Source organism: Podarcis cretensis, assembly GCF_951804945.1.
Source record: "Podarcis cretensis genome assembly, chromosome: 5".
NCBI classification, from domain to species: Eukaryota; Metazoa; Chordata; class Lepidosauria; order Squamata; family Lacertidae; genus Podarcis; species Podarcis cretensis.
In genome coordinates, this window is record NC_137174.1 from 36,396,146 (window position 1) to 36,415,774 (window position 19,629).

A 19,629-nucleotide genomic window follows, 5' to 3' on the forward strand; every position below is an offset into this window, starting at 1 on the left:
AAGATCAGGGATTTCACCTAATACCTTCATACGCTCTCTCGCTGCAATATGAAATAATCCTCTTAGGTGCACTGTGCTCTGTCCCATGAAAGCAAAATTAAATTTCCAGCAAGGCAGATCAAAAGAGTATGACTAATACTGGATGTGAAATTGGGTTAGAGACGGATTCTCAAAACTTGGGAACTAAAGAGTATGTCTTCGGCATGTCTATACAGGAACCAAATGAAGAAGTTGGTTATTTCTAGTTTCTTTTTCTCTAGGGTCAGCTTTTCAGTTTCTTTCTAGTGTCAAAACCAAACCGAGGCAAAACTGCACACAGAAAAGTATATATTGGAAGAAATGTGAGCTAAAATGCTGATGAATCTTCATCAGTTTTTAAGTATATATACACTAACATGAAACAGACATGGAGAACTGAACTAAAGGTTGGGAAACCAAAATGGACAAATCTGCCCATCCCCAACCAAAAGGCTTCAAAATTCTTGTTAGGGCTGCTCAGGGTTTCATGGTCACCATCACAACCCTTGGGGCTTGTAACCATCCCAAAACATGTGACAAAAGACTTTCTGAACTTGGTTTCCTAAACCAGGCAGGAGGATTGTGATCTGAAGTGGGGTGTTTCATGATATTTGGCTTCATTAGGTAGAGATCACCCACCACAGTGCTGTGTGTCTCTTTGTGTTGTGGGGTTTTGTTGTCGTTGTTGATGATTGCTGCTGACACCAAAATTGATGGAGTCTTGGAGGGGTCTGGAAGATTTAATTGCGATACCAGATCAGGATCAGGATAAGTGGTTAACCATCTGCTGTATTAGAGTGATCCACTCTTGGAGGCTAATGGGATCGCTGAGGGATTCATGGGGCTATGAAAATGTTACAGCTGGTATGGTTAATGTTGAAGTTTTACTAGGGCCATGAAATTCAGAGATGATCCAGGTGGTCCACACAACTATTCCCCCTTAGGAACATGTGAATCTGCTTTATACTGAGTCCATTTTCTACACCAATGAGCAGTGGCTCTCCAGGGTATCAGACAGCAGGTGTTTCCCTGGCCCACCAGGAGATGCTGGAGATTCATTCAGGGATCTTCTGCATGTAAGTCACTTGCTCTCCTACTCAGCTACATACATGGCCCTCAGGCCTGAAAAGGTTGAAGACCATTGATTCTACTTTAGTCATTCCCTCCTGTTTGAAGGTACGAATCAGAAGGGTGCAATTTCAGATTTCAGGGCTGAAGGATAGGGGTTGCAGGGGGGTGGAGGAAGTGTCCCAGAAAATATATCCCCTTTTAGATATATACAAGATTAAACTCAAATGTATGGTTGCACTTCCACTAAATGCATCAATGATCTCAGTAACACAGGTCAAACAGTCACCATGTGTGGTCCTTGGCATGCACACCAAGGACATAAACCTATTTAATAGCTTATACTATTAAGTTGCTCAGCATGAGAACCACAGAGTTGGCTTGAAGATATAGGTGTGTGGTCTGAAATGTGGGAGAGTGAGAAAAACCCCCACCCACCTTCTGAAAAGATACTAAAGGGCCTTTAGGAATAGTGTTATGGCCTCTGACCAGCTGTTCCTTTTGTCAGGCAGATTGCATGTTACCTGCTCAGAATGGTTGGAGGGTGGGAGCTAATAGGTGACAATTTCTCCTGAGTGTCAGCCACCAGAACTTTGAAAATATGATCTTCCTTCCACTGATGAAGGCATGCATGCCTGTGAAGTAGGGATGGAGAAGAAATTTGATTCAGCTCACTTTTAAAGAACTTGCCTAATTTGCACCCTCCGAAACAATACACAGGCTGCATCTACATTGCTATAAAAAATGCTCTGAAAATGCTCCGGGGGGTGCATTTTAAACCTCACAATGGAAAATTTCATAGAGTTCCGATTTCAGCTCTACAGCGCCATCTGATGCCACAGTGTTACAATGCAATTATAACGTCTCATTTTTAATAATGTGGCTGAATCCACAAACTGAAACACAACCATTCTTTAAAACAAAATAAAAAAATTCCTTCCAGTAGCACCTTAAAGACCAACTAAGTTAGTTCTTGGTATGAGCTTTCGTGTGCATGCACACTTCTTCAGATACACTTCGTGTGCATGCACATGAAAGCTCATACCAAGAACTAACTTAGTTGGTCTTTAAGGTGCTACTGGAAGGAATTTTTTTATTTTGTTTTGACTATGGCAGACCAACACGGCTACCTATCTGTAACAACCATTCTTTGAAATTCACATTTCTCTGAATTTTGCAGCGCAGTTCTCCAGCCAAGCAATGCATATATTGGCATAAAGAATGCTTTGGTATAACACACTAAAAGCATTCTATAAGGGAAAATAGCTTGGGGAAAAGTGTGCATATTTGTCAAAACTGCATAGAAAAATGTATATTACGAGAGATTCGCACTAAAATGATGGCGAATTTCCATGAGGATTCTTCTAAATAAATAAATCACAAATTGCCATGAGATGTGAAGAATTGAATTCAAGATTGGGAAAATGAGAAATTGCAGGACCTGTAAAAACGACAGAGCTCAAAGCATCTTAAGGAATCTTGTGCCTCTTTCTGGAAACTGGCATGGAGTAATAGATGGATGGGAATGTTAAGCCCAGTGGCCCCAATTCATCACTCCAAACAACTCCCAAGCCTCTCATTCTGACCCTCGGGACTCTCCAAAATCACACCACCTTCCGAAAAATAACTTCTACAGGTCCTGCTTTTTACACCTTCCTTGGGTGTTTTTCCTGACTGGAATGTGTCCCTGAACTCTGCTAATGCCTCTTCTGCCCTGGAGGGAGGGATGTACAAGTGTGCATAGAAACGAATCTCTTGTACATAGGTAACATAGGTACATAGGTAACATTGCTCTGCCCTCTTTTGCTTGCACAGCACTGATCTGTGACCCCTGGGAGTCGACCCTTGGCTTGAAAAGGGTTTCCCACCCCCAGGGTAAGGGATCTTCTGCCCAAGAGGAGTTTACAGGCTGCCTGCCTGCATATTATAACTAAAGCAAATCTTTCAAAAACACCAGCAGTTTCTCCAGCAATCCCTCCTTCAAAACCCTGCCCTTGGGACTTCTCATTGCTTAGGGAAGTGTGCAGCATATCGCAAGAGGCTTTCTTTGGAGTCTCACCAAGAACATGCAAAGCAGTTCTGTGTGTTGTTTCACACACGGCTCCCTAGCAAGGTTGCAGCAGCTGCGATGTTGGCTATGACCAATGCCTGGCTATTTGTCTACATCTCTCTTGCACTTAGGGCTACATCCATCACAGCTTCTGTGGAAGCAGCAAGTTGGGAAAAGAATGGCTAGTATTATCAATCAGATTTTCATACTTGTGTTGGTAATCCACCAAGGCTGGTTTGACAAAGCACTGAGCTCAGTAACTGGCCGATTTATCAGCTGAAAGTTCATCCTACAAACTCTGAGAGAGAAGATGGTGGTAGGAGGAGCACATAATGTTCTCTCTGTTGCATATGCTTGTATTGTACTTTGTCATCACCAGTTCCACCAACCATTTCATGATTTATTGATTTACTATTTCCTTGTTTGCCTTGGATGATTAAAAAAGACCTCTGCTTTTCTAAGGAATTGAGTTCGTTCGTCTAATTGTCTGAGATTTTTTTTTTTTTACAAACAACTACTTTAGATTTCACAGAAACATTTAGGGTATTTCCAAGAAATTGCATCAAGTGTACTTAGTGCAGACTTGTGAAGAGTTTATGATTAAGCAATAAAAGTGCACAATCAAACAACATTGTTTCTAATGCATGAAATGTCAGGGATCTGAGTCATGTGATCCTTTGCTTCATGGTTATGGAGCTTCATAGCTACAGAGGTGGCTATGACTAATAGCATCTTCAAAAGATTTCTAGCATTTAAAAGTCGGTCACTGCAGAGTAGAACACACCAGATTGCAGAATCTTATCAGACCCTTTGGGATCCCCTTGGTAGCTGGTGGAACCATACCACAACTTATTTCTGAACCATTGTCAGAGTTGGGAAGCAACACCCTTTGTAGGGTAATGGGGCTGACTTTCCACTGGCAACAACTGCATATCTCATTATTTCTCTTTTCCCTTTAAAAGTAGGAGTAGGGGTCAAAGGGAGTGTAGAAAAATGTATGTCATGCAAATTTGCAAGCATTTTGGGAAAGGATATCCAATAGATATGGTGGCCTGTTGCCAATTAATGCCATGGCTAGAAATAGGTGAATGTGACAATTATGGTTTCTCGTTTTTTCCAATCACCTGTTCATTCTCCACATTTCTACATCAGTTTGTGGGGGGGGGGCATTTGGTCAGCAGTGTTGCGCAAGTTTCTCCACTTTATATATGCAATTTTGCCTTTCTCCCTATGTGTGCACACAATATGAAGCACAATATGAAAAGCGGGTGAGAAGAAAGTTAAGGGGAGCATAGAAGACTGCAAGGCAACTGAGTGGAAAAGTGGCTTCAGATAACTTCCCAGCTCTACTTCTTATCCATCACTTTTCAGTGAGTAGCAATGCTGTTGTTTCACGCTGCCAGGTTTTCTGATTCTTTCTCCCACAATTCATCTCTCTAGGGCACAGATTAGCTGTGATCCAGGGCACAAGGCTGAGAGGGTCATGAGAAATGTAGTTTCCTTAAGGGCTATTGTATTAGAAGGTGAGGAGGACTGACAATTACAATAACCCTTGTAAGAAATACACTGCAATGTCCCACAAAGACAAAGAGGAAGCAGGGGAACATACCTCTCCTCTCTATGTGCTGCTGGTCCTGGCCACTACTTGATAGATGAAGGAAGAGGGAGGTGTTTGGAAGGAGCAGGATGGTGATGATCCTCTAGGATGCCAAGAGCTAGCAATTACAGTCGGTCTTAGGAGAACTACATCTCCCAGAGGCCTCAGGGCTTTGCATCCCAGTGTGCTGTTAATCAGTGCACCAGAAAAATGAAAGTGGAGGAGTACAATACACATGACCTCCTCTCTCCATGCATTGCTGCTGGTGGTCCCACAGCAGCAGGGGGTTTGGAGGGCATGGATGGGCTGAGGGGAAGGAAGCCTGGAATTATTCTGTAGCTCAGAATTTGATTTAGGCAGGGAATAAATTCCAAGGGCTGTAAAAGTTCACCTCTCATTTGGGCCAGCTTTATGAGCCTGGGAAGTTCTTTGAGCCTGAGCTCAAGAGAATTTCATCTGGACCTCTATCCCATTGAAATGCCATTGATGACCCCCTTGCTGTCTTACATTAGGTGACTGTTGATATATAACAGGCAGGGCCCTAGAGAGGCCCTGGGCTCCTCCATTTGTGAGGCCAAGGATGACGGTGGGTATTTAAAATTCTGCAATTCACAATTTCTCCTCTAAAGGACCTAAGATGTTATTGTTAAATACCATGGTGATTTTTAAAAATGCATAAAATTAACACTGAAAAACTTTTGCAATAGCTGAACTTTGTAAACATTTTGGGGCAGGCCGCAGGCCGGGTCTTCCTGTTATATACCTACTGGTATTGACAAGGCATCTGACCCACACCTGAATCTCACGGCTCATAGCCTGATGAGTTCTTTGGTCTGCAGCCGCAATGTGGAAATAAAGGATGAGATTGCCCACCAGATACCAGGCACTCTACTATTCAAATTAGGCCCCAGTCTTTTGTTACAATCCCCTTCTCAATTAAGTAATCATTTTTAATCTAGAATTTAAATTCTCAAAACTTTCTTATTTGTTAATTCAAGCAAGTAAACTACTCTCACTTCATTACAAACAGTATTTCTACCTGCAACACACCTGAGCAAACCTGCTCCTCTTCCTTTCACAGATATATTGTTTCCATTTGCAACTGCAGCTGCTTCTGATGAGTTATCATTTAACTCTTTTCGGGGGGGGGGGGGAATTAGCATCAGACGCCATGTGCATGGAAGTTGCCAAATCAATTAACCAACTAGAAGAGTTACTGTTGATAGCATCAGTTTTCCTATAACTTGATATTGCTGGATAGTTCTGATGAACTGCAAAAGCATTTTTAGTTTGCTTTCTGTTGCCACCCTGGAACTTTTCTTTAGTAGTGCCACTTTGTTTTGTATGATTCCTTGCAAATGAAAGAAAACAACTTTTCTGCTTGTATATGTTGATAATATAATTTTGGTTACTGAGAACAAACAAGATTGTACCAAAACAAGATTGGGTGCTGGCCTGGCCAGGACATAGGCATCTTGTGACAAAGGTGACCTGTGTGCGTGCTTGCTTGCTTGCTTAACAGCTGTTGGAAACTTGAAGGTCCCTGCTTTCCCTTCTTATGGTCTTTATATTGGACCTGGAAACTCCAATAGAGAGCATTCCATGTCTCTTAGGCTCTTAGGTACTTCCAAAAATACAGAGTCCATTAATAAAACACAGTGTTCATTCATAAAGCAGTAACATAAATCTCCTTTGCTACATATTGGGTGTGTATTTCAGCGGTTGAACGTACAGGTTTATGGCCATGCTGTAGTGTAGTGCTTATGTGACTGTGAATAAAAGGTGGCTGGGCTCATCATCCTGGGGTTTGAGGGGGGGGGGGGGAGAGGTGACAAAACTGTTTTCCAATAAGTGCCCCGCCTTTTATTTCCATAGCAAGTCCTTGAGTCTGTACTCTGAATAGTGACACCAGGTGCAGGGTTTTCAGTCCTGCACAGTCTAATCAGGGCTGACCTTAAAGCAATTGGAGAAATTTGGCCAAATTGGACCCCATGGGGGCCCCCGCACCAGGGAAATCTAGATGGATTTTATTTATATCTATAAGATTTTGCAGACTTTGGCTGTGACCTGGGGCCCTACAAAAATCAATAAATCAAATCAATAAATCACTGCTTCAAATTGGGTCCCACTAGCTAGTCCTGAGTCTCATAGTTGCTGGGCCTGAGTTGTCCTGCCCTCGCATGAAGTCTTGGGTTTGCAATTTGGGGAGAGGGGAGGTTGCCTGCTGGAGAGTGGGCAGGCTGGCAAGGCCCCCTAGATTTAGAGGCCCTAGGCTTCAGCCTTCTTAGCCTATACATAAATCCAGCACTGATAACAGGTCTTCTTCCACTACAATGACTACACTGGAATGTACTCCCCAAAGAGAGTTAGCCTCCCTGCTTGTCTACTTGAAAATAGCTAAAACTAGCCATTCATTTTTTCACCATAAAAAGGTGCCAATTTGGGGTGATGAAACAGGCGCCCAAAATGCAGAGCCATGTTTCTATGGTACGCAAACAGGCCACGGCATTTCAGTGGAACACATCACTTTACTTTCAGTGTTGTTTCCACCCAGCTCCTGCTTCATGTTCTACTTATAGAATTTGGTGAAGTGGTTTGAATATTGGGTTAGAACTAGCGAGATCCAAGTACCAAACTCCACTTTGGCTATAGAGCTCACCAGCTTACCTTGGACCAATCTCAGCTTAACCTACCTCTCAGGGCTGTTGTGAGGGTAAAATCACAAACGTTGCCTTCAGCTCCTCAGAGAAAGGGTGGGTTATAAATAATGATGAAGCTTGAATTCATGACACTATTGATGGACTGCATGAAAGTCCTTAATTTCCAGTTGAACCTCAAGTATCTAAATGGAATGACTTTTATTTGATAATGCGGTGTATTACTTTTTGCACAGGCCGTAACCAGCCCTATATTTTCCTGTTCACTGTGAAGAATGGAGCTAGTTTAGATGAGAAGAGGTGTCTTTAGGGGCAAGACAGCCCCTTTTTTCAGTTCCCTCTGAGTCTTCAGCTTGAGCTTGTGTTCCTCTTTAATGCTCATTCCCATAGTGAAGGTGAGAAACTAAGTGAGAAAGGGGAGCTTTCTACACAGCTGCTTACCAGTTATAACATAAATCCAAATTCAGCAGTAATTTTCTTGCACACGCACATGCACACACACATATGAATGTGTGTATGTGTGAGAGAGAGATATTACAAAATTAAAATACATATAAAAATACATCCATATATGGGGGATGGAGTCATACAATGAATCATGAAAAATAATTTGCTAAGAAGACAAATGCCCAAATAATGTTTTACAGTCATCAAATTTTTCCCCCTCAAAATCTAGATTTAACCCAAATAAAACACATTGATTTGCATGCATTAAATTAAATCTATTGGGATGTTCTGTGCAGCTGAAGGGAGAGGCGTTCAAGACAGACATAATAAGAATAACATAAAAATAAAATGGTTTCTATAATCTTTCCATATACTTGATAATCACACTAGTGGGATTTTATACTCTCAGAATCTATGTGAAGAAGAGCAGCCCTAAATTCAAAAACTGCAGGCAATATTCCCAGGAAATTGCTATATTGTGCACTTAGCACAGGGTTTTATAGAAGGGGAAGTTTGGGAAACCAGTAAGTCCTTGTGGGGGGTGGGGGAGTTCCAGCCTTTAACCAATGGAAAAGTATTTCCTTGTGGACAAGTGGGCACCATGTTGTTGACCAGAGTGTGTAAATAGAGAAAAGCAGCCAACATATGCAAATTTTGTTGCATGCCACCCCAATCTCCAAGCGGTGCAAGATTCCAGGAGTTCAGGACGCTTACCCAGGATTCATGTTCCCTTCTGAATGAAGGATAGCAGAGACTGCAGTGTCTTTAGGGTATATGGTTTATTTACACATCTATACAACTTGAGCCTATAATGGAGGGGTTGACCGCATCAACACCGCAAGAGGGTCTTGGTTCTCCCATAGCCAAAATTCCTTTGTTTCCTTAATGGCCTATACTTCAAGAAACTTGTCTGGCTATTTCAACAATCTGAATCCTTGATTAGATTTTAACACTTGCTCTATTCAGGAATTAGAAGGGTCTCAGCATATAGCCCACCCCACTCCCCAAACTCATAACAATATACTTATACATGAACAGAAGCAGTTGTCAGGAGGGAATAGAGCAAAATTCACCCCTCTCTCCCAAAGAGCTGCTCACTGTCCCTCTAGTTGGGACATATTTGTAAACAGGATTCCTGAGTCCAGGTTTTTAGCAGAGACTGTCTGCATAACAAACCCTGTAAAATGGGGCCCAGATTAAATCAGCCTTGGTTTAACCAGAGGAAAGAGTGAGTCTTACAACAAACCCTGGGGTTTTCTTCGCACGTAGTTTAAACCATTACATCTTAAGTCGTTGTTGCAGTGTCTATTTTGAGATATTAAAACCTCAGCAGCCGAAAAAGTTATTTCTGAGCAAACCGCCTCATTTTCAACTATAATAGCCCAGCCACTGCAGCAGTACTGCAAGTTTGTGGTTTTATACAAGGAGTGGAACTTGCTATAGGTACATATTTAATTTTGCTTGAAGGGGCAAAAGGTTTCGTATGGGGTCTGGTGGATGACTCCACCACATTTATAAATATAATAATATTCTAAATTCCCTCACAAGTGCACATGCAGACACATATAAAAAATGAATTGGCTTTTAAAATAGACAGTGAAGCTACTTGCAGGGCTCTTTGGGCAATATTAATGTATTCACTGCAGCTAAAATACTTTAAAAAGAAGCTCATTGTTTTAAGTAGTCTGTGTGACAGAGTACTAAATGTATAATCTTTCAAGAACAGGCAGTCATATTTGACAGTATAACACAGGTATTGTTTATGGTATCCTAAGGAACTGGGCAATATTTCATCTCAGCTAAAAGCATGTCTGTTTTCTTTCAAAATGCATTTTTTACCTTACAGGATAAAAATGAATGTGGCTAATTTGGGTCTGATGAACTAAATACACCTGTAATATATTTGAAAGGGAGAGGGGAATGAGCAAATTTAAAGATACTTGCACACACAAAAAATATGAAAGTACACAATAGCACTTACGTTCCTAAGACTTACAGTGGGTGAGTAATTGTTAACTCAAAGGAACAGGATAACACCGTCTAGCACAATTAAATTCTACCAAGCACCACCCACTCGTGTTGTTGTGCCCAGTGAACTGCGCTGACGATTTAGAGGTGTGCTTCATCCTTCAAGACGTCAGTGGCTGTCTCTATCTCCATTCAAGAGTAACAAAATCAGCAACCACTAGAATCCAGAATAAAAGAGACGGGCTGCCTGAATAAAAACAGGTATTGACTAAATAGCACCATTTAGCCTTGGCTTTATGAAAAACCCTCGATGTTCTTTCCTCTTTTAAAAGGAAATGGAAGTGGGCTATGTAATTTGCTTCTAACAACATGAGGCAGATGGGCTGGAGAAGAGGAACAATCCAATGTCATGTGTGTTATAACATGCATAAGTGATTTCCTGTTTGTTTTTTATCCAAGACATTCTGTTTATATGAACTGAAAGGCACTGGGATGCAGCTGTTCATCCAAGAGAACTCAATATATGAACCTGATCGCCCCTTCTGTGCATGCAGTTGGGTCATGTGCCCTGCTTTAGAGAGGGCTGTCTCAGCAGTGAAATTATAGTAATCATTTCTAAATTTGCAACTCTACAAATAAATTAGTATGTGGAAATGTAATGCAAACCAGTGACCCCCCCCCCGTGTGTGGTACATTTCCTCTTTCTGCCTAATGCAGAAGTGGTTGTCCTATTCCAAGTATAAGTGACCAGCAGAAGTTTGGGTGGTAGTTGGAAGGTTCCTTCACAGCCACTAATGCCTGGCTGGCTGACCGAGTGCACATTTGCTGGCCAAGGGCTTGAGGGTAAGAGGTTCCAATGATCCCCTTTTACGAATGAGGAGGAGGTGCTCTGTCAGGAGTTCAGCCTACACTCGAGTAGGACCCTGGCAGAGACACATGCCCGACTGGCATGTTTTCTCCCTCTTGGTTGATTGTTCAGGAACTTCTTCAGCCCAAATATCACAGCGACCGATGCCAACAGACACCGGAACACTTAGGGATCTGCACAGTTTGCACATCATGCACAACAGACTTCAGCAACTCAGCATTTTGGCTAATCTACTTTATTTACATATAAACACACATGGAGCACTGCAACATGGCTCCCTCTCTCTTTAGCATGAGACAGCAAAGAGAAAAAAGAACAAAGGACAATAGTCCCACGTCACAGAACACAGTAACACAAACATCCTGTCTCTGTCACTTCCCACTCTGTGAAGTCAAAACATATACCGTCATGTGGTAGACAACAATCCCATGACTGAAATCATGGAGCAGGAATTCTAACATGCTCTGCATCTAGTTCATTCTACTCTACCGTGGACCGTCTTTATATCATAACTTTGGACCAGTTTATGCCTGTAGTTTTTGCCTGCACAATCAAGAGCAGAGCTGTTAGATGCATCCATTTCTTGCTCTAAAAGTGAAACTTATTTGCACGAATGGTCAGTGTTATCTCCATGTTCTCTCTCAGCACTGCAGTCATGTACAGACACACTACACACATGGAGGTGATTTCAGGAGGTCAGTTATGTAACTCACATGTGTAACTGACATTCAGACCCATGAAAACAAAAGTGCTCAGACTGGGCTGGATCATTCCCACTGAGATGTACTAATGATGCCTACATTTTACTGCTTCTTAATGACTAAATAAACAAACAGGTAATTTTTCTTACTTCCTAATTTAAATATTTTTCAATAAAAAAAAATAAAAAATTGGACTTTTTATCACTACATTGTCCCTGACAAAGAGCTTTGGCTCAAAATAGGTTTTTGGGAGACTTCTATATGACAACTTGGTAGTTAATATCTTTGCAATCAGTTATACCACTTTAGGATATTGCCATCTCTAGAAGGTTAAAAATAAGATTTTCAAGCCAAATCTTACACTCTGATCTCAGAAGTGCTCCTCTCAACATCCTGTTTATTGAGCATTCATCCTGATTTGTTACACAAATATTATGCAAAGATTAGACTGCATCTGGTCTTTACTGAGCCTCCATTCTGATTTGTTTGCAGGGGTGACTATATAACAATAAGCATATACCCTGCATTCATCCTGATTTGTTTCTGGGGTCTTTATACACCTACCCATTAATTATTTGTTCATTTCACACAGTGCATTTTCCTGTCACTTTTCTAACTGCAAGCACTCCAAGGTTTCTTGAGTAAATTTGCTGCACCTCGGCCTTGGGAAGGGCACCTGTCACTCACCTTATGCTTGACAATTTATAGTTAAGAGTCCTACTACTTCTGAAGGGCTTCAGGTTCCCCCTCTTTGACTTGAGGTGACCTAATACAGGAGAGGATGAAACTCCCGTACCTTTCAAAAGTTGTGTTGAAGGGAGAACCTTTGCTGCAGAATGGCTGAAGAAAACATGGCAGGTGGCCCTGCTGATAAAGCTAATATATAATGGGAATGTCATGTATCCTAAATACAAATTATTGAATGATGGACCCTGTGTATTCAGTTGTGGAATGACCAGATGAAATACCTCTGCCACATTAATTTAATTTTCTATCACAATGTTACTATTCCTCTTTGTTTCATCCCCTCTTTTCCTTACTACTCTTAACCCCTTATTATTGTATTATAGCAATATTTGTATATTTACATTTATATATAAATTTTAATTAAGGACACCCTCCAAGTGTCCTTATTTTCCATGGACAGTCCCGTATTTACAGAGGTCATCCTGGTTTCTTATTTGATCCCAGAATGTCCCACTTTTCCTTAGAATGTCCCTATTTCAAATGTTGGAGGGTATGGAGTTATGCGGCCCCCAAACCAAGGAGATAAGTAACTTTACAACCTTTAGAAGACATCTGAAGGCAGCCCTGTACAGGGAAGTTTCATAATGTTTTATTATGTTTTTAATATAAGATGATGATGATGATGATGATGATGATGATGATGATTGAATAGGACATCCCTATTTTCATTGGATAAATATTGGAGGGTATGCAACCACCCACACCAACATAATGGGGAGATGCAACCGGGGGCGGGGGAGTCCAATAAGGACTGAGCATGAAAAAAAATATATGATAAGTGAGAGTTTTTTGTTTCTTGGTATCTGTCCATTTATGGAGAAAACAAAGTTCACTGGGAATCAGCCAGTTTTCAGCTGTTTTCCCACAGGGACTGCCAATCTGTTTCTTCCAGTAAGTCTCTGTTGAGCCTACCACTCATTTCCCGCTGGAATTCTGCTTGTACATTCCCTCTCTTTTGCCCTTAAAATTACTTTTGGCTAATATCTCGCTGCCTCCAAAGAGTATTATTCAGGCTGCTTCACAAGAATGGAGCCAAATGGTTTTAACAAGCTGGCGCAAATAGGTTTAAAGTTTGGATCTAATCAAAGACAGACAATATAGACAGCAACCGTGTTGAGGGCTGATGATAACTGTGAGTCATTTCAGAAGCAGAAAAACTCCAGGACAAACAAAGGGACAAAAGTAAACCACAATACATCTGTCTAAGCTGTAATGATTGACTTTTTAAATTCTGAGAGGTGCTTGAAAGCTTTTAACCAACAATGGCAAGCAATTAATTAAAGCCTGTTGTTCCCAATGTGTGAGGTAGGCTGAGGATACAGGGGAAGTTTCTAGATGAGGAAAGCCCCCCCCCCCCGAGTTTTGCAATATAACATTCTTCTGTGCATGTTCACACTTGCTGGGTGAAGAAATGGAGAAGTCATCAGCTTGCTACCACCAAACTTTGGGACAAGGCCATCAAAATCAGTTCAACAATGTCCTACTCAGCAGTGGGGGAGATAGTGCCCTCGTGACAATGCTGTTGCTCTCTTCTTTTTCTGGGGAGATATGGGGGGGAATGTGACCTGTTGGCTCTTTTTGATCAGCTCAGAAGTTCTGGAACTAGAGGCACCATATCACAGTGGTTTAATTCCTATTTGCAGCACAGATTCCAGACAGTTGCACTGGAGACTTCTGTTCATCTGCTTAGCATTTATACTGGTTTAAAGATGTAAGGGCCTGGGCAGGGAACAGAAAAATGAGTGGTGGCTTGTTTCTTCCCAATTTTTCAGCTTCTGTTTTGTTTTCTTCATTTTGACACCCAACTCTATATCTCCTTTCCACCAAAATCAGGAGAGGCTGCTCTGCTGTCTGGAAGCAGCAATGGGTGGGAGCCAATAACCTGAATCTTAATTAGACAGAGTCACTGATAGTGGGCCATTTCCAGGTCCAGGAGGTCAGTAGATGGCCTGCTCTGGATGGAGTTGCATTCCTCCTGAAGGAAAATGTTCATAGCTTTCTAGGGCCATCATTGTCACCTGAGATTCAGGTAACCCCACTGGCAAGGAGCTTGCCAGGCATGGCCCTCTCTAACAGTAGTGCATGCCGTGGTAGCTACATCTAGACTACCACAATGCACTCTATCTGGGGCTGACCTTGAAAACTGTTTGGAAGCTGCAGCTGGAGCAGAATGTGACTGCCAGGTTACTGATTGGTGCTGCAAGTTGGGATTGTATGTCAGCAATCCTTAAGAAGCTGCTATTGGCAATACCAGATCTGGTGTTAGGTGCTCACTTTATAAAGTACTAAACATCTCAGGGGCCAAGTATTTGAAGGGGCACCTCTCCCATTATCTGCTCATGTCAGTTTCAACTTGCTAAATCCAACAATCGAGTACCAGCAGCAGTGGTGTAGCAAGGTCAGGTGGTACCCGGTGCAGAAAATTTATTGTTAACCCCCCCCCCCCCACACACACATTGAAATCTAGTTGGACTCCCAAGAGACTGCGAACTACTCACAGACTGGCTGTGATCCAACCATTGTCATTGCCAGGAATTGTTCAGCTTTTTAAAGGGAAGGATTGACCAAAGTTATTGAGCTTTTGGGGGGTTACAGGGTTTGGGTCCTGAGTTGAGGAAGCTTCTGTTTCTCTCCTTCACTCCACCCTCCGCTTGTTTGTTTGCTTGCCTGCCTCCTTCCCATCCTCTCCCTGCCTGCCTGCCTGCCTCCTCCAGCAGCCTGGGAATGTGGGGCTGTCAAAACGAAGGCAGAAGGGAGGAAAGCCGCCGGCAAAGCGCTGCAGCTCCTACCCTTCCCAAGATGACTTGGGGTAGGTGGGAGTCGCAGGCAGGTGGCGAGCCAAATGTCACCCCCCTCAGTGATGACACCCAGGGCGATCCGCCCCCACCTTGCTCCACCCCTGACCAGCAGACTGCCAGATGGCCTTTCCAATGCTAGAAAAATGCAACCTGTGCTGCTGATAGAAGTGGTACGACTCATGCAACACATTGGTGACTAATATACATACAATAATTATGAAAATAATTATACATTCTTTATCAATCTTTTGAGAAAAATACAAAACCTTGTGTAAAGCCACAGAGACTTAGGAACAACCCAACTTAAGATGAACTTATAATGTCTGGTTTTGATGGATTTTTCAAATGTTTAACTCAGTCTCTTGTTTTCTTTATATTTTTAGGTAAGTTCATAAAGATACCAACAAAGGGTAAGTTTGATGTTGTTCACAATACTGAGAGATGCTAGTGAAGTTGTAGATGGATGTTAATGAAGTTGTAGACAGGGTGCTGGTGTTTTGCACCTGTTTCACCCTGGCAGTCCAAGTAAGGTCTAATCTCAAAGCCTTGATATGTGTATTGATATTCAATTTCATAAGGAATACTCTTAAGAGATTGATTTGCTTAGCCTTTCTAAAGCTGACAAGCTCCACAAAGCTCACCAGCATGGGGTTTGCCATAGCATCTTCCAACCAAAATATCTTGCTTTCTTTATTCAACCCATGAGTTTGTTCAGAAGACCAAGGATATGAAAGTCTTTTTAGTGACTTAAGGCCACTTATAGAACAGAGGTTGGAAACCTCAGGTGTGGAGGCCAAACACAGCCCTCTATGCCCTTGTCTAGCCCTTAGGATTTGCCCCAGATTACACCTCCTCTTCAGCCACCCTTCTCCTTCCTAGGTCACATTGCTCACCAGCCCTCCTTTGTTCCTCCATTGAGTGTTTTTGTCCTTGAACTCTGACCATGACCCTTGCCTGGATTAAGGATAGAGGGTGGTAAAACTAGCCTACTGTAGAAAGGTCTAGTTGACATTTGTTATTCTTCCCACTTATACCCATGTGTCCCCTGGAAGCTTGCCCAGAAGGAAACATGCTCCTCTGATAAAGGTTCCCCACCCATGTTATAAAAGAAAAGGTTGCTTGGATCATGATGGTCACATGCTCCACATGAATGGTCACCTCTTTATAGTCCTCCCTTTTTTATTCAGCTACTTTGAATTATTCCACATAATAAATTCTTCCCCTTTCCACCATTATTTCATGTATGCAACATCAGTAGGGTTTGTCCTAACATGTAAACTTCCTCAATAAACCACTTATCTGCAATAAAAGTCTTCATGTCATTGGGTTGTTTGCACATAAATCCTGTTCTTGTCTGATCTGGCCACGGCCATGAGTGGGAACCTGGACACCACACAGGTTGCAATCAGTAAGCTGTGGCAAACCTTTTAAAAATACATTGTTCAGAAAGTCCTTGTGGCACTAAAATACTGGATTTGCTGTCAGAAAAATCACTATAAAAATGACTTTATGTTTTGGCCCTGGGACTTGTTTACTGAACAATAGAAATAAAATACATATGAGAAAAGCATTGGCTTGGAGAAGCATTGGCACTGCTTTACTTCTCACATCGGCAAAGTTATCTTCCCAGTAGACTTTAGTGCCAGTTTAGGTAGGACTTTGTGCAAATGTCCTCTCAAAATCCTGCAGCTGTGGCAGCAGCCAGTCATTCCTCCTGAAGCCACTGCCCAAAGCTCTTTTCTTCAGGTAGAGTACAACACTGTGCGTGCCTTGCAGACTGCCCCGAGCCCTATAAGCTATGCTGCTGTCCTCTGATCTGTTCAACTACCTGATCTGTTCAACGCTGATCTGTTCAACCACCAGTGTTGGAGTCAAGCTGTTGGAGTCAAACTCTGTTCAACCACCCATGTTGGAGTCAAGCTCAAATATCAGTCCAGACAACCTTTGTATGTGGAATGAGGATGGGGTGCCATTTTGTCCTGGCAAAATGTCTTGGACCAGCCCTGCTCTTAGCTTCTGGCAGAGGGTGGGATATTGGGGAACAAAAGGATACCACACATAGCAGTTAAATATTGTATAAGCAGTGCTTTATCTTTTTGGTAAAAAAAAAGGAGGTGCCGGTACTCTTGATAAAAAAGCCGTGTGTGTCAGCAAAAAAATAGGAGGTGTCAATACTTTGTGCCATCACAAAAAATAGCACTGTGCAGAAAGGAATGGAGGCTTTAGTTAGAAATGGGGGCAATACAAGTGTGTCCCTATTTTTATGAAACACTGGAGGATACAGTAGTGTATGGTTTCACACGGAAAAACTCTGCAATTGGAAAAAAATGGGGGGGGGGGAAATCTCCAAACTTCCAGTTGGGGGAAGTGGGATTTTAATGAGGTGCTTTAGTGACAGGACACCTGCTTTGCAAACAGAAGGTCACAGGCTGAATGCCAGGAATCTCCAGGTAAGACAGGGAGAGACCCCATCAGAAAAACCTGAAGAGAAACTGTGAAGTTTCATCAAGTCAGGGTAGACTATGCTGAGCTAGACGGTCTGGTTTAGTCTAAAGGAGCTCCTTGGGATGCATTCTTAAAACCAGAGTTAACAGCCCAAAGGTTGTTTGTGTGACGGTCATCAACCACATAATGATATCGCATAATGACTTATTTTAGGCCTACTACACCTCACATGCAAAGAATGTGTGTAAATTTCCAAGGAAGACGGCAATAGCTTGCTTCCCGAGAAGAGCATCCATTTCCTGGTGGCAATTGCAATGCTTCCCATCTGCTGTCTACTCCTCCACAGGCTGAGTAAGCAGAGGCCAATGTCTCCAAGGGCACTCGAAAGTTGGCAGACGCCAACCCCAACCATATGGTTCAACACACCACTTTCCAACTTATTGCTATTCTTTCACATTAATGCTCTAAGTCCTTTAGAGAGTTTATTTGCCAAGATTTAGGGGCTGCCATAAATATCCAAAGGAGTGTACACATTAAAAACTGCTCTTAAAAAAAAATCAATAAAATGGTGACAAAATAATCCTAATGATCAAAGCAAATGAGAAACAACCCAAAGGAGTTAGCTCCCCAAAATGCAGCAGGTTTTATCTTTCCTCCAGAATGTCACAAGGGAAGAGGATAAACAACAAAACCTCTGCCGCCATGGCTAAAAGACCCAGCTTCTTCCACGCAGATTGGAAGAGGAAACACAGCTTGGTTCATAAACCTTTATTTTGGAGGAGGTTCATATGGAAGTTATTCATGGCTTGCACCAGGCCACTATTTGTTTGTTTGTTTGTTTGTTTGTATGGAATATTTACACCAGGCCTGCTAACCAGAAGTGGCTCCACTGTCGAGGACAGCAGCACGCAAGAGCAGCTCCCTGAACAGCACATACAAGCATGTGTTCGGGTCGGTAGGGGTTAACTGATTCAGGAACCAGAGCCATCTTGCCAATTCCCTTCCATGTCCTTTGCAGGACAAATGGACGGAATACTGCTTGAATAATTTACCTTAGTGAAGGGGCTAATCTCAACATTAAAAAAAATAATAATGGCAGGAGAGATGTATATTCTGAGAGGGGCTGGTGTCCCATTGACTCCCATAGCTATGGGTATGGAGCATAACTGCAATGAGAAGCTGTATTGGCCTCACTAAGGGCTCTTCCATACTTCCTTTTGTGCCATGTTTCTAGGCACAGGTCAGCATTTTAAAAAATATGTATGTGATCTTTTTTTCTGCTCTGCCCCTACACAAAACCTGCTGTTTATCACTGAAGCTGGTGAAAGTAACAGGGCAAAAAAATTAAAAACAATAGAGGTTTGTTTTATTTTATTTTTAAAATAATTTTTATTGGTTTTACAAATACAAAATACAAATAAACACAAACTAGTAAAAAACATATCTATAAAAAGAGATACCCTGAATCTTGAGACTCCCCCCCCCCCATTCCTTGCTTGGAGTCTTATTTTAAGCTTCTACAGCTGCATATTCATCCATATTCCAATTTTTATATTAAACCATATTGTCCATAGTATTTTTTTCACCACAAGTGAGTCAAAATCCTGCTCTTGTTTCCATCTGCTTGCAGTGGTCTCCTGGGTAACTTTTAAATTTTCCCCATTCTTTTATAATTTTTTTCTCCTCTTGGTTTCTGAGTTTTCCCGTCAGCTTTGCCATCTCAGCATAGTCTATCAGCTTGATTTGCCATTCTTCTCTGGTGCAGATTTTGTCTTCTTTCCAGCTCTGGGCTAATAGCATCCGAGCAGCTGTTGTTCCATACATAAAGAGTCTTTTGTGCTCCTTTGGAATATTGGTACCTGTAATTCCTAGTAAGAAGCTACTGAAAAAATTGCTTAAAATAACTTTTGTTAAGAAACCAGAAGCTTTCACACAATAGAGGTTGAAAGTGTGACCTGTGCCTAGAAAGGGCTGGGTGAAAGCTAACTGTGGATGAGCCCTGAGTGACTTGAAAACTGGTGTTTTGTACATATATGGTTTTAAAAATGCTTAGCTATTACATGCTGAGATGAAAACATAGCATGATTCCAATTGCTGTCAGTACATTGAATGACCTTGTCACAACCCTGACGAGGTTGTGCTGAGGGCAGCAGTGTCCCTCAGCCCATCTTTACTCTGCTGGGACTTTTCATCTTCAGTTGAAGACAAACAACTAACGTTCACCCATGCAACCATTAAATCAGCATGCAAACTCAGCATCAGTCA

General features: G+C 42.0%; 2 long non-coding RNA genes across 2 annotated transcripts in view; both read left to right on the forward strand.

Annotated features, from left to right (window-relative positions):
• LOC307216339 overlaps positions 1 to 19,629 on the forward strand; it is a 265,091-nt gene that overhangs the window by 7,171 nt on the left and 238,291 nt on the right. The gene's annotated exons all lie outside the window — the stretch shown is intronic.
• The window catches only part of LOC307216358, a 42,788-nt gene continuing 35,701 nt past the window's right edge, over positions 12,543 to 19,629 (forward strand). The window contains exon 1 of the long non-coding RNA XR_013839059.1: positions 12,543 to 12,588. This is a non-coding gene — a long non-coding RNA (uncharacterized lncRNA). The remainder of the gene's footprint in view (positions 12,589 to 19,629) is intronic.